This window comes from Apodemus sylvaticus, chromosome 21 (assembly GCF_947179515.1).
Source record: "Apodemus sylvaticus chromosome 21, mApoSyl1.1, whole genome shotgun sequence".
Taxonomy (NCBI): domain Eukaryota; kingdom Metazoa; phylum Chordata; class Mammalia; order Rodentia; family Muridae; genus Apodemus; species Apodemus sylvaticus.
The window spans coordinates 4384643-4397646 of record NC_067492.1 but is presented as its reverse complement, the minus strand read 5'-3'; the positions used below and the strand labels follow the sequence as shown (position 1 = coordinate 4397646).

At 46.6% G+C, this 13004-nt stretch overlaps 1 long non-coding RNA gene across 1 annotated transcript; it reads left to right on the top strand.

The window, feature by feature from the left end:
- Positions 1-10131: 10131 nt before the first annotated feature.
- LOC127671940 (uncharacterized) lies at positions 10132-12667 on the top strand. The gene is made up of 3 exons (XR_007974806.1): positions 10132-10246; positions 11330-11432; positions 12540-12667. It is a non-coding gene; the product is annotated as an uncharacterized LOC127671940 (long non-coding RNA).
- The last annotated feature ends 337 nt before the right edge of the window (positions 12668-13004 follow it).

Here is a 13004-nt window from a genome sequence, read left to right as displayed (position 1 = left end):
AGATGGTTCTGAGCCACCATGTGGTTTCTTGGATTTGAACTCAGGACCTCTGGAAGAACAATCAGTGCTCTTAACCCCTGAGCCATATCTCCAGCCCACCTGATTTCTTTAAGCTTCGTATCATTGCTATGGACAAACATAAACAAAAGACTCTCCACACAGGAAGTGTTAGCAATGTTAAAAATAGAATCCTCCACTTCTGGATGTATATTCCCCAAAAAAGTGGAAAGCAGGGTTGAAAAGAAGGAGGAGGAGGAGGGGGGGGAGGAAGAAGGAGGAGGGAGGAGGAGGAGGAAGAAGGAGAAGGAAGAGGTGGAGGATGAGGAGGAAGAGGAAGAAGGAGGAGGAGGAAGAAGAGGAGGAGGAGAAGGAGAAGGAAAAGAAGAAGAAGAAAAAGAAAATCTGTGTGCCTGTGCTCACCACAGCCACAAGGTGGGTGTGGCTCAGTGCTCGCTGAAGACGGATGTTGAGTTCCAGCTTTTTGTGCTTTGCCTGAGAAAGATTCCGACGGGCTGGGCTCGTGAGCTGAACACTTGGCTGCTCTGGTGGTCCTTGGACCGTGAAGAAGTTCTAAGAGACTGTAACCTCTGGGACAGGACGGGACATGGAGTTCCGGCTGCAGAGGTAGGGAGGGCCACAGGGATCGATTTTGGCCGTTACAGGCTGGCTCCAGTTCTCACCCAAACTCTTTGTTTCTTTCTTGGTCTACCGGAGACTTGAGCAAGGAGCCTCACACACACTTCTGCTGCCTCTGAGCCCCACCTCATGCCTTCCTGGCTGTCGCAGACTGTGTCTTCTCAGCCGTGGGCCAAAATAAATCCTTCCCTTTCTTCTTTGTCAAGTATTTGGTCACAGCAGTGAAAAAAAAAAAAGAATGAATGCAAGAATATGTATGCACACAATGGAATATCGTTCAACCTTTGAGACAGGTGTGGTGGTCCACGCCTTTAATCAGAGGCAGGCAGACCTCTGAGTTCAAAAGCCAGGGCTGTTACACAGAGCAACCCTGTCTCCAAAAAACAAATACAAAAATCCAAACAAAACAAGTTTTATTCAACCTTTAAAAGGGAGAAAAGCCTGACATTACAGTGTAAACAAACCTTGTAAATATTACAAATTGAAATTCATGATTCCTACCTGCATAAAAATCAACAGTAATAAAAAAAAAAACCCAAAACATAGAAACCAAGAGGAGAATAAGATTGCTAGGCTCTGGGGCTGGTAGATAGCGATTGTTTGAAGGGTGTAGAATTTTGGTCCTACTGGTCAGGGATAAACTGGGGTCTGTTGTACCCCAAGATGCATTTAGGGAACAATGCTACACTTTGCAGCTTGGGAGACGGAGAACTTTATGCTCTGTGGAGTTTGTTACAATAAGCAAAAGACAGAGCATCCAGGCATCCAGAGTCTCCAAGAAGGAAAGAAATATTAAGAAATGAGGTAACTTGGGACTGGTGAGATGGCTCAGCAGTTAAGAGCACTGATTGCTCTTCCGAAAGTCCTGAGTTCAAATCCCAGCAACCACATGGTGACTCACGATCATCCTAATGAGATCTGATGTCCTCTTCTGTTGTGACTGAAGACAGCTACAGTGTACTTACATATAACAATAAATAAATCTTTGGGCCGGAGCTAGCGGGGCTTAGAGTGAGCTGAGGTCCTGAGTTCAATTCCCAGCAACCACATGATGGCTCACAACCATCCATACAGCTACAGTGTACTCATATACATAAAATAAGTATGTAAATAAATCTTTAAAAATAAATAAGTAAGTAAGTAAATCTTTAAAAAAAAAAAAAGAGAGAGAGCCTCGTCCTAGCTGCCTGGAAGCCAGTCTTCTCCTGTTTGTCTTCCAAACAAGATGTAGAACTCTCAGTTCCTCCAGCACCATGCCAACCTGCATGCTGCCATGTTCCCACCTTGATGACAATGGACTGAACCTCTGAACCTGTAAGCCAGCCCCAATTAAATGTTAACCTTTATAAGAGCTGCCTTGGTCGTGTCATCTGTTCACAACAGTAAAACCCCAACTCAGACATTATGTGTGTCTGCTGTGTGTGTTTTCTCAGCGCCAAAACATGCCTCCTTCCCTTTCATGGCTGATAGTTGGTGGTGCTTGAAATTCCTCTGAGGCTACTTTCAGCCTCAAAAGCTGTTCTTCAGCTTTTCCCTGCCATTTCTTTAACTTGTAGAGAAAACAAACTCATTTCAAGACTGCTAGACTCCATCAGTAGTCTTTAAAAAAAAATCAAAAAAAAAAAAAATCCCTTAGGCTGGAGAGATGGCTTATCGGTTAAGAACACTGACTGCTCTTCCAGAGGTCCTGAGTTCAAATCCCAGCAACCACATGGTGGCTCACAACCATCTGTAATGAGATCTGACTCCCTCTTCTGATGTCTAAAGTCAGCTACAGTGTACTCATATACATAAAATAAATAAATCTTTTTTAAAAAATCCCTTGAACACTCTGTACAGTCAGAGCAGACTTTGTGGTTCCTGGAAAGAAATTGTCCAGCGCGTACTTGTGTGTCCTGTCAGTCTGCGGAAGCAAAGCACTGTCTGTCGTCTCCGGGGCTCTGTAACCAGCATCGCCGCTCTTCCTGGCTGACTACTGTGGCTGCTGCTGCTGCTGCTGCTGCTGCTGCACTGGCCCACACTTGTCTGTGGTGATTCTTGTCTCACCTCTGCTCTGCTCACTTGTCTGTCTGTGATTCACCTGCTTGTTTTGCCTTGGTCTTTCTGACTGAGGGGGGAAAACAAAAAATCTCTGCTCACTGGGTTCTTCTACATTCTTTCTCTTTCTCTGGAACTTTGTTTATCTGCGCCAGAGACCATCCAACCCCAGAGACCATCCAATCCATTTGGAGTTATTCCATAGAGCTCAGATTTTTTTTTTTAATTTCTTCAGTCTGGGAACTATGCCCAGAAGTCAGAGGACAAGAGGCTGGAGTCTGTTTACTCCTACCCTGTCCCTCAGTGTGTACATCAAGCTCACCACTTGTGGGCTCAGCACCTGTCAGGCTTGTGGGGAGCATCTACCCCACTGGGCCCAAGGGCCCAAGTCACGGCTTCCTGTTCTGTTTCTATTAGCCTCCCCTTCCCCTGCCGCACTTTCTTTTTATTATTATTATTTATTTATTTATGGTTTTTTTTTTTTTTGGATTTGGTTTTTTTCAAGACAAGGTTTCTCTGTATAGCCCTGGCTGTCCTGGAGCTCACTCTGTAGACCAGGCTGGCCTTGAACTTAGAAATCTGCCTGCCTCTGCCTCCCAGAGTGCTGGGATTACAGGCATGCGCCACCACCACCCGGCTATTTTCTTTCTTTCTTTTTTTTTAAAGATATTTTATTTTATGTGAGTCCACTGTTGTTGTCTTTAGACACACCAGAAGAGGGCATCATATCACATTGCAGATGGTTGTGAGCCACCATGTGGTTGCTGGGAATTGAACTCAGGATCTTTGGAAGAGCAGTAAGTGCTCTTAACCACTGAGCCACCTCTCCAGCCCTATTTTCTTTTTTAAATATATATTTTTTATTGTTTGCCTGGATATATTTGCTTGAATGTGTCTCTATACCTGATGCCCACAGAAGCCAGAGATCCCCTGAGATTGGAGGGGAGCCTCCACATGGGTGCTAGGAGTTGAATCCTGGTCCTCTGGTCCTCTGGGAGAGCAATCAGTGCTCTTAACCACTGAGCCATCTCTCCAACTGCTCTTCCTATTTTCTTTTTTTTTTTTTTTTGTTTTTTTGTTTTGTTTTTGGTTTTTTTTTTTTGTTGTTGTTGTTTTTGTTTTTTTGTTTTTTTTTTTTTTTTTGAGACAGGGTTTCTCTGTGTAGCTCTGGCTGTCCTGGAACTCACTCTGTAGACCAGGCTGACCTTGAACTCAGAAATCCACCTGCCTCTGCCTCCCAAGTGCTGGGATTAAAGGCGCGCCACCACTGCCTGGCCCTATTTTCCTTATGACAGTTACCCTAGCCTTCTTTTCCTTTTGCTATCAATGCCTGGTTTGCAGTTTAGATTACCCAGCAGGGTCCTCTTTGTGACTGTTGCCACTGGTCTTTCTGTCTTGTTTCCTTTTTAAGGCAGAGTCTCCTAGTCTGGCCTAAAACTTGATTATGTAGCCACAAATGACCTTGAACTCCAGGTCCTTCTGGCTCCACCACTCAAAAGCTAGGATCATAGGCATGTACAACCAAATTCCAACTGTTCTTTCTTTAAAATGTCCCTGCCATGCTGGATGGTGGTGGCGCATGCCTGTAATCCCAGCACTTGGGAGGCAGAGGCAGGTGGATTTCTGAGTTTGAGGTCAGCCTGGTCTACAGAGTGAGTTCCAGGACAGCCAGGGCTACACAGAGAAACCCTGTCTCAAAAAACCAAAAAAAAAAAAAAAAAAAAAAAAAAAAAAACCTTAAAAAAAAAAAAAAAGTCCCCGCCAGCTATGGGGTCACACATCTGCCATCCCAGATCTGAAGAGGCTGAGACAGGAAAAAAAGTGAGTTTGAGGTTGTCACGGAAAACACAGGGAGAGCTTGTCTCAAAACAAAGCCCCAAACAAAACACATGAAACTGAAACTTTGTAGAGCAGCCCCTAAGAGCCACAAGGACGCCCAGTTCTCCTAGGTATACACACACTCCTATTTGTGGGACCAGAACACAAAAATCCAGATTTAGGTGTTGTCACACAGCCTAGATTTAGAATTATCTTGTTAATTAGTAAGTGCTTTTATTTACTTGTTTGTGCATGTGATGGAGGGCAGGTGTGTGTGTGTGTGTGTGTGTGTGTGTGTGTGAGAGAGAGTGAGAGAGAGAGAGAGAGAGAGAGACGATCAGAAGACACTTGTAAAAACTGGCTCTCCTAAGTGGGTCCTGGGGAATGGAACTGAGGTCCCTAGTACTTTATCTCCTCAGTCCTCCCGCTAATCCTCAGGATTCTTACATTACTTCACTCGAAGTGGAAGTCGACACCACCATTTACACAGCAAACTTCTGCATAGCCATCCACAGGGTTAGCGGTGAACAGCTGGAGCTGTTTTTCTCCCCCCTTGTCTGCCTCTGTGACCTCAGTCAGTTTCCAGATGGCAATCTGCAGAAGCTCAGGGAAAACAAAGGGTTAACGTTCAGCTTATGACTTTTGAGGTGAGGTTTCACACAGGCTATATCTTGAAATGCAGGCGTGGGCTGGACCAACGACTTTGTAGAAGGTTCCAGCTTCTGCCCACTCTGCATACCTGGATGTGCTTGGCATATCTAGATATGGAGATTTAGAGGTGGGGGGAGGGCGCCTTGGAGTCTAGTGCAGGGGGAAACGGGACTTGCAGAAAGCCTGCCTTTATGGCTTCAGAATTGAGGGGAATTGTTTTGATAATCCTTTCACCCAGCCTTATCAAGGTTTAAACAAGAGAGGTTCTACTGACCCGCTAGAAAGGAGCCCTTGCGGCTTTTTGTACCGGGTAACCTGGGTCTTGAATGGCTAGGGAACAGAAAAGGCTTGTGTCCCCTGAGTGTGCAGTGTGTGGTCCTGTGGGAACTGCTGGGCTTCACCGGGACCTGAGACAGGAATCACACTTCAGCACGCAAGGCTAGGATGCAGGGGAAGCAGAGAGAAGGCAGAGGGATCCTCACGCCTCTGAGGTCAGCTGCCTCTCAGAGACCAAAGGATGCCCAGCTACAGACAGCCTCTGCAGCGCCCCCCAGGGCAGTAAGGGAACCAGGTTCCATCAGGAGGGCCAGCAGAAGGAGGGCAATTGTGTTGTCCCAAGGAGGCCTTTCCTTGTGGCTGCACAGCCACAGCCAACCACACTTTCTCCTCTATGGCCTAGAAACAAGGGAAGGGTTAAAGATGAAATCTGGTTGGGTGGTGGCGGCGGCAGGCGGGGGCGGCGCACGCCTTTAATCTCGGCACTTGGGAGGCAGAGGCAGGCAGATTTCTAAATTCGAGGCCAGCCTGGTCTACAAAGTGAGTTCCAGGACAGTCAGGGCTACAAAGAGAAACCCTGTCTCGAAAACAAACAAACAAAAAAGCCCAAACAAACAAAAAAGAGATGAAATCTGGAGCCAGTTTTGTCCGTTCAGATAAAGGTTTGCAATGGTGACTCTTTAAGTAAACACACCACATGACTTACCTTGTAAGGCAGAGTTTATGTCATTGTAGTCAAACAAGAGGGTTCAGTGGCATCAATCGCAGAAAAAGTGAAGCGTTCCTTGTGAATTGCGGTGTCCGTGAAATGCAGACCTACTGTTCACTTGGGAGAGCACTTCTAAAGTCTCACTGTGTGAGGGCAGGTTTGGTGGCACACGCCTGTGATCCCAGCACTAGGGAGACTCCAGGCTGAAGGAGTCTTGTGAGTTTGAGGCCAGCCTGGGCTACCACTGTGAGTTCCAGGAAAGCCTGGGAGGGGGGGGACTGTGTTAGGAAACAAAACTTCAAAGGATATTTGTCTTCTAAACAATTCGGTAAATGTTGAAAACATGTGATTCACACTCATTTTTAATGTGACTCAGTATGCAGGGCACACACATGACACAAGGTGCTATGTCATGGTTATAATAGCAAGTCCCACCCTTTAAGGACCTTGAGTTGGCTCCCCACAAGACAGGCTTCATCCCTCAAACCCAGTTGTTCTTCAGAAAAGAGCATAGCCGGGCGGTGGTGGCACACGCCTGTAATCCCAGCACTTGGGAGGCAGAGGCAGGTGGATTTCTGAATTCGAGGCCAGCCTGGTCTACAGAGTGAGTTCCAGGACAGCCAGGGCTACACAGAGAAACCCTGTCTGGAAAAAAAACCAAAAACAAACAAACAAACAAACAAACAAAAAAGAGCAGACACCTGCTCTTTCCACAGATATTGCAAATGTTTCCCCCAGAGCTAACCTACTTGAAACATCCATTCATAATGCCTTCATGTCCTTGTCCATGCTCATTGGCTAGGACAGGACTAAACAGGACCAGCTTTTCTCTTTCACCTCCAGTTAAAACCATTTACAAATGTCCTGGGCTGGGATGTAGCTCAGTGGTAGAACACCTGATGCCCGTGTAACACCCTGGGATGGATCACTATCATCATAAAACAAAACAAATCAAAAATGTTTATTTTTGGACCCTGGGACAAAGGACTGAGGTACATATCTTACATGCCAAAGCCAACCTGGCTTCCAGGTTCTCCCAGCATCCCTCAGTCACTGCGGGGGCATACCTGGCCCCCAACCTTGAACTTTCCAGTCTAGGGGCTGCCGCCCTTCCCCCCCTCAGAGGCTTTTCCTTATATAATCCAGACATTTCCGTCTTTCCCTCTCTCTCCTCTCTGTGCCCTCACCCTTTCTCACTTTCTCCCCACAACTCCTCAATCCTTGGGGCCAGTGAGCTTGCTGAGATCAGCTTCCCAACAAACCTGCATTTAATATAATCTAGTCTGGTTTGAACTGGCTCATTTCACCAGCAGAGAAATAATTTACCAAAAAAACCTAGGAGAAGCCGGGCAGAGATGGCATACACCTTTAATCCCAGCACTTGGGAGGCAGAGGCAGGCAGATCTCTGAGTTCGAGGCCAGCCTGGTCTACAAAGTAAGTTCCAGGATAGCCAGGGCTACACAGAGAAACCCTGTCTCGAGAAAACAAAACAAAACAAAACAAAACAAAACAAAAACAAAGAAAAACCTAGGAGAGGTGGCTTAGTGGTTAAAAATGTCTCCTGCTCTTTCAGAGGGCAGAGTTTGGTTCTCAGCTCCTATGGCCAGCTGCTCTCAACTGTCTCAGACTCCAGCTCTAGGGGTTCGATTCCCCATTCTAGCTACAATGTGTCACACATACACACACACACACACACACACACACACACACACACACACGTGTACACACACACATTAAGTAAATTGTTACCACAGTCTGGGTTGGAGTGCGAGAAGGTGGGAGTACAGCCACCTCAGGGCCCTCGCTACAGATAGATCGTTCATTTCATTGACCTTAAAGGGTGGTCATTCCCGGCCCCCAACCTTGAACTTGAAGAGAGCCTGTCTCTGTCGTTCTAACTTTCCCCAGGTCTGGAAAGGCCCTAAACATAAGTCCCCTTGCTCTTCTTCACAGTTAGTGCTGTGGGCAGGAAAGGGTTTCAGCTGCTAATTCAACCAGCTACTTAGCAAACATCTCGTTAGTGTGAGCAGCTGTGCCCCTGACTTGTGGAAGACTTGCACACAAGGTTGGCAGATTCGGAACATCCAGTGAAGGGATTGTCACTTTGTCACTAAATACCTTTCCCAGCCACCTAATCCTTGGCTTCCTCAGGCACACATGACATAGGCTTGTGTCTCATCCGGGAGGTACACAGGACATGGATGAAAGTGTCATTACTAATGAGGAAGGTGCTTGCACTAGCTCTCATACCTGTCCACATCGCTGGATGGTAACCGTGCTAGCCAATGTCTTCTTGTCTGGATTAGTCTGAGACCTTGCAAACCCTGATGGTCCTTTTGAGTTTTCTTGGTGTTGACCTACAAATCCCAGTCTGTCCCAGTATCTTGAGCCACAGAGACTGACCTAACTCTGCCTATTCTTTGACCTTGAGAGGCCTCCGGCCTGATGGTTGAGAAGGCCCTGCTCTGGAATCTCCCTGTGGTTTCAGGGACTTTGTGGAAAGTTGAGGCTCACCTTGGTAATCCCTCGCTAATCCACCTGTGGCCCAGATATGGGTATGAAGGCCTCTTCCTGGGATGGCCCAGTAAGTAGGGTTTCCCTCTACCCGTGGCTTCTCCGTAGGACCCCGTGTTTTGTAGATTCAATTCTCCACACCTTGGAGGTAGAGTCTGGAGGGTGTGTCCCCCAGGTTGGCTTTGACTTTTATCTTATCATTCCTAGTCACAGATCAACAATCAAACCCAAAACCAAAGAAAGCAGCTCCCTGCTTTCCTACCCTCCGTTCTTCAGCCACTAACACAGATCATCACCCCTGTCACCATAAAATGTGTGGGGACACCCTGTTTCATCAGGTAGCCGAGCCAAGTCTGCACTGACTCTGTCAACCACACAGATACACCCCACCTCCCTCGTGGTGGTTTAAGTTTAAATTACTTAACAAGTGCTTAAAACAAAAAATGCCTGTAACCTCTGAGCCCCACTTGCCAAGGACAGTGGAACTTCCTGGAACGCTTGGGGTAGCGCGCGCTTCATGGAAGATAACAAGCCACGTGTTGTTGCTTCTGTAAACAAGCTTGCTTGCCTCAACTGCACAGACTGTGCTCTATCAACTTGTAGGTGGGAGGTATATAGCAGGAAGTGTGTCAGGCTTATGTGGTTTGCCTTTATAAATCTCTGACTAATGCCGGGCGGTGGTGGCGCACGCCTGTAATCCCAGCACTCTAGGAAGCAGAGGCAGGCGAATTTCTGAGTTCCAGGCCAGCCTGGTTTACAGAGTGAGTTCCAGGACAGCCAGGGCTACACAGAGAAACCCTGTCTCAAAAAAACTAAATCCAAAAAAAAAACAACCCCCCCCCAAAAAAACAACAACAACAACCAAAAAAATCCCCAAAAGACCCAAAAACCAAAAACCAAAAAACCAAAACAAAACAAAAAACAAAACCTCTGCTCAGACACCTGCTAGCCCCAAGTTCTCTTTGGTCTCTCTCTCTCTTTCTCTCTCTCTCTCTCTCTCTCTCTCTCTCTCTCTCTCTGTCTCTCTCTCTCTCTTTCTCTCTCTCTCTCTCTCTCTCTCTCTCTTGGTTTTTTGGATTTGGTTTTTTTGAGACAGGGTTTCTCTGTATACATATCATTCTCTGGGAATCTTGGGATGAACCATCCATGATCCTGGCTAGTATTTAATAAAGTTTGCTTCAATATTTGGCTCAAAAAATTGTGAGGGTGATCTTCTCACCCGGTCGGATTACACTTGCCCCAAGCTCCTGGTGGGTTTCCTTGCTTATGATACTTTGGATATAAACTGGGGTTTCACAAACTCCAATGTATTTCAGTTAGTTAGCTTGAGCCCAGGCCGGTAATTTCAGCACTCAGCTGGAGAGATCGAAACTGTCAAAACAAAAATAAAAAGAAGCAGAAAGAGATGCAAGATCAGATGATTTGTTTGTGTTTGCCCATCTATCCTGAAATAGACTCAAGGGGAGAGGCTAGAAGGGGATACCAGGCGCCTCCCTGTCCTCTCAGGGTATCACCCTCCAGGAACACATGACCAGCTGTGCTAGAGCTGTCCGAACCCTGACCTCTGAGGTTTCTGTGGAGACATCTGTACAGATGTCAAGAAGGTAGGTTGGGTGGGGAGTGGAGCATTCCTTCCTCCAGCTGTGGGCCCGGCTCTCCAGATGCCGATCTGATGACCTGTCATTGGAAAAGGGAGGCAAACAGAGGATTTGTTTGTGGCGAGTTCCCACAGGCAGGGACAGACTAAGGTTCACGGAATCCCTCTGGGAAAGAAAAATTCTAGTTTCTATGGTGTGCTATGGAGACACACAATGCTGTGTTGCTGAAGAATGGGATAAAATGCTATGCCACCTATAAACTGTGCTGTTTGGGTATTGCCAACTTGACACAAATTGGAGCCACCTGGGAAGAAGGACACTCAGGTGAAGAGTTAATTGCCTCCATCAGATTGGCCTGTAGGCCATTTTCTTTATTGCAGATTGATGGAGGAGGGCCTTGCCCACTGTGTATGGTGCCAGTCCTGGGCAGGTGGTTCTGGGCTCTATATGAAGGAAAGCTGAGAATGCCGAGGGAAGCAAGGCAGTGAGCAGCGCTCCTTTGTGGCCTCTGCCTCAGTCTCTGCTTCCAGTTTCCTGCCTTGGCTTCCCTCAGCGATATGCACTATGACCTGGAAGTATAAGCCAAATAAACCCTTTCCTCTGCACATTGGTTTTGGGAACGGTGTTTTATCACAGGAACAGAAACCAGAGTGGAACAGCCCTGATGGCAAAGGTTTTCATTTGTCACTGAGGCTACAAAACTCTGCTCCCTGACCCTGGTGACAGAAACCAACATCTGCTGTTCCAGCTGTTGTTTAACCACAGGCTCTCTGGGTAGAGGTGGGCAGTCCACCACAGTTTCTGATTTCATCTTTTTCCACTTTTCCTCCTCCTCCTCCTCCTCCTCCTCCTCCTCCTCCTCCTCCTCCTCCACACCTCTGCTTACACTAAGTAGAGAGTCTGGGGCTTGATGCCAAAGCCAGTTATCAAATGTGTGTAACTCATTGCTCGCTGATTCTCTGCAGAGATGAAGTGCGCTGATTTTTGCATTTCTTGTTCACTAGAGTACATTAAAAAGTAGATCCAAAGATGTGGCAAAGCCAGAGGTGCACAGCCTGCTTTAACTGACAAGACTCTGTCATTTTACAGATGCCGAGGTGCGGCCCGCCCAATCCTGCCCACAACTCCCAGGATCTGAGAGCAGCTGAGCATGTGCGCCCGGGCGTCTGGCTTCTGAATGGAAGGAGACATGGTGCAAGAGATCTTTTTTGATTTTTAAATTATGTTCTTCTGGCTAGCATGAGAGCTGTGGGTTTCATTACAGCACTCTCACACACGGGTCGTCCTTGGAGCTTCTCCTGACAGCGCTCTCTGCACTTGCCAGACTCTGACTGCTGCCCTACCCCAGTAGGGATGCTCTGTTCTGCCTTATCCCATGTATTCCATCACACACACACACACACACACACACACACACACACACACAGGGGCACACTCACACACACACACATATGCATACACAAACACAGGTACATTCATACACATACATACACAAACATACAAACATATACACATGCATACTTGGGCACACTCACACACTCACACACTCACACACACATGCACACACATGCACACTCATACACATATGCACACAGGCACATATACTCATACACATACACACACAGAAACACATGCACACACATACTTACAGACACACAAACATGCACACACAGGCACACACATACATACACAAACACACAGGCATATACATACAGACACACACACTCACATGCACATACACACACATAAACACAGGCACACTCACATAAACCCAAACACACATACACACCCAAACACACACACACACACACATACATACACACACACACACATACACACACACACATACACACCCAAACACACACACACACACATACATACACACACACACACACATACATACACACACATACACACACACACACACACACACACACACACACGCCACCCGTTCTAATCCTCTGGATCCCCTTTCTAGTTTTCATGCCCTCTCTGGGTATTCTGGGGTGACCTCTCTTGTAATGGGGTACTGACTTTTTATTTGGTAACTGGCAGTAACTCTGTCCTTATTAGCTGTTTGTTGTCTTGTAAATTGAGACACCAAGGTAATGGGGAATGGGTAATAGACCAGAAAAGCTATGAATACATAGAGTCAGTGCTATACACCTGCAGATTCAGCACACAGATGGAAAACAGCTGAGGGGAAAAATCAATACAATTAAATGACAAGAGTAAAAATGATAGTTTTTAGGGGGGTTGTTTTATTTTTTCTTTTTCTCCCCCCCCCCCCTTTTTCCAGACAGGATCTCACTGTGTGGCCCTGGATGGCCTGGAACTCACTGTTGGCCTCAAACTCACAGAGACAGGTTCATCTGCCTTCCTACTTCTGGAACTAAAGACATATGCCATCATGCCCAGCCAATTAAACACTACATATTTAAAAGATTTTTTTTTGCTGTTGCTTTTAATTACATGTGTGCTTTTATGTCTGTGTGGGTGTGTGCATGTTAGTACAAGGTTCCCTCAGAAGCCAGGAAAGGGTATCAGAACCCCTGGATCTGAAGTTACAGATGGTTATGAGCCACCAGGCGTGGGTGCTGGGAACCAAACTCTGGTCCTTTGCAAGAAAAGTAAATGTCCTTAATGATAAGCCATCTCTTCAGCCCCTAAAATGACACATTAAAAATATGCATTTCTTTTTATGTGTATGAGCATCTTACCTGAGTGTATCCTTGTGCCAGCAGAGATCAGAAGGGGATACTGG